Source organism: Oratosquilla oratoria, chromosome 22, assembly GCF_046742065.1.
Source record: "Oratosquilla oratoria isolate Oo_2021 chromosome 22, ASM4674206v1, whole genome shotgun sequence".
Taxonomy (NCBI): domain Eukaryota; kingdom Metazoa; phylum Arthropoda; class Malacostraca; order Stomatopoda; family Squillidae; genus Oratosquilla; species Oratosquilla oratoria.
This window is the reverse complement of record NC_134798.1, coordinates 21,844,833-21,847,332: the sequence shown is the minus strand read 5'-3', so window position 1 is coordinate 21,847,332 and position 2,500 is coordinate 21,844,833. Positions and strand designations below refer to the sequence as shown.

At 44.0% G+C, this 2,500-nt stretch overlaps 1 long non-coding RNA gene across 1 annotated transcript in view; it reads left to right on the top strand.

Moving 5' to 3' along the window:
• Positions 1–2,500, top strand: part of LOC143037450 (uncharacterized) — a 133,207-nt gene that overhangs the window by 688 nt on the left and 130,019 nt on the right. The window contains exon 1 of the long non-coding RNA XR_012967471.1: positions 1–976. This exon is cut by the window's left edge and continues 688 nt beyond it. This is a non-coding gene — a long non-coding RNA (uncharacterized LOC143037450). The remainder of the gene's footprint in view (positions 977–2,500) is intronic.

Genomic DNA, 2,500 nt, shown 5'->3' with positions numbered 1-2,500 from the left:
GTACTGGTGAACGTGGTGGTGGTGGTGGTGGTGGTGGTGGGGGAGGAGGAGGAGGAGGAACAGGAGGTGGAGGAGGAGGAGGAGGAACAGGAGGTAGAGGTGGTGGTGATGGCCTCAGCGTGTTACTCCTGCACGAACGAACGTGGAGCAGTTTGTGGTGGTGTGGTGCTGTGTGGTGGTGTTGGTGGTGAGGTGGTGTGGTGTGCGATGGTGTTGTGCAGTGCCAAGCCCGTGTTGTTGTGTGTCCCGCCGTCCACGCGCCGCCTACTTACCTGCCTACTTTCGTGTCTACTATATACCTGCTTGCCTAATTACCCTTTCCTTACCTACCACCAACGTCGACTTGCCTGATCTCACCCAACGGCCTTCTTCACGTTTCCCCCCTCGAACTCAGCCATCCAAGGGCCCCCAACCCTACTAACCCCAGCCCACACCGCCACCCCCGTCCGACGGACCTTGCGTCTGTCTGTCTGGAGCCCACGTCCCACTAACCTGTCGACAACAACCGGACACCATCTAATTCCCCCGTATCCGATCGACTATTTACACATCACTACTTTTTCCCTTCTTACTTTCGTATATACCGTTACACCTGATTACCTGGTCCCTGGATAACGTCCTACTTGATTTCGAAATCAAATCATTCTATCTTTCCATCATAATTTTCAAGTTCTGTGACTACTTCTAGCGGTAGTAAACCCGCCTGCTTACGTACATCATCACAGTCCTACTTCAGAAGTGCCTACCTACTACCTGCAGACCCAACTACCTCCTCCCCTTTCCACCCTGCCTAATTCCCTATCTACCCACCTTCCTGCCCACTTAGCGGCCCGCCTACTTACATACGTGTATACGGAATCGGCCCGCCTACATTACCTACAGTACGTATTAAGTTCACAACGTCAAACAACGCCTCCGACAAACACGTCGACACCGCCTAACTTTGTCAAGAAGGATTTTCACCCTTCATCCATAAGTGAGTATTTATTTGACTTTAACCTGCTTCAGTGAACGTAGATGTATGTATACATAACTGTAAATACGTTTAACATATATTGTTACAGACATTCGGAAATGAGTTTATGCAATGTAATCCATACATGACTTAAAAGAAGTGTGCAACTGTTGGTTGGCAAGACAGCATCTGATCAAGTGCTTGGCACTAAGAGTGCCGGGTGCCAAGGCAATGCCGCGCCAGCTTGCCGCGGTCGGTCGTGTGTCCGCCCGCGAACGAGCCCGGCCGTTCGCTCGCCCGGCCGTTCGTCCGTCCTTACGTCCGTCCGTCCGTACCGCTCGACGAAGTCGTATGTTGATTCCAGCCAACTAATGCTCCGAACAAAATGAGGATGTGTGCCGATGTCTAGTTTAGTCTGGGCCGTTGTCTGTGTCTCTCAGATCTCTTTGTGCTATCGTTGACAGCACGATGAGCTTTCGACGACACAAGTACTATGTGTGCGTGTACATAACCCATTCAGGCTAACCAGGTATAACAGGATATTTGAGGATTTTGTTTAGTCAAGGAATCCCTGGATCTGATATATGTGTGTGTATATAATACACACACACACATATATATATATATATATATATATATATATATATATATATATATATATATATATATATATATATATATTTATATATATATACATATATGTATATATATACATATATGTATATATATATATATATATATATATATATATATATATATAATATACACACACACACATACATATATTGTGTTGGAGAATCGCGTAGTTTTTTCATGCACAAACAACGTTAGAGAATGTTTCACACATCAGTTCTTTACACACCATACTATGAAAATGATGCACAGGAATTAATGTCCTGCGAGTCGTTAGTGAACTTCTGCAAACAAAGTGATGCACTTTGGGTGGGTCTGTAGCCTTCTTTGCAGAGGCAAGGCATAAGATGTTTTCACTGGAAGATGTTTGGGCCATTTCGTGACACCGAGTTCGTGTTGACTAGATATGAGTTTTGACTACATGTCACTGATATATTGGGGGTCTGACGGTGACATGTCGACATCCTTTCAGTGCCAAGTTTTGCTATGTCAGTGAGGCATGAAGAAATTGTAGACATGAAAGATTAGAACAGGTAGGAAAAGTGTCAAGACACGTTTAGTAAGAAATTTGAAGATAATGTTGCTATAACTAAGATATTCGAATAGAGAACGTGAGTTCAGGCGTCTTTGACAAAATGCAGGGACTGGGTCATATTGTGTGCTTGAAACCATTAACTTCTCCATAGCCACACCTAAAATCGTCTCATCTTTGAGGGGGATAGATTGTCTGCAGAGAGCGAGTGACTCAATTTTTTTTTTTTTTTTATTCCTCTCTTTACTATGTGTGTGGTGGACATTTGTACTCTAGGAGATAGATTTTTTTTAATATTGGGGGTGTACAATAATACAGATTTATTGTGTTCTGTGTTTTCACATTCTGGTAGTGATTTCATTACCATCTATAGGTACTGT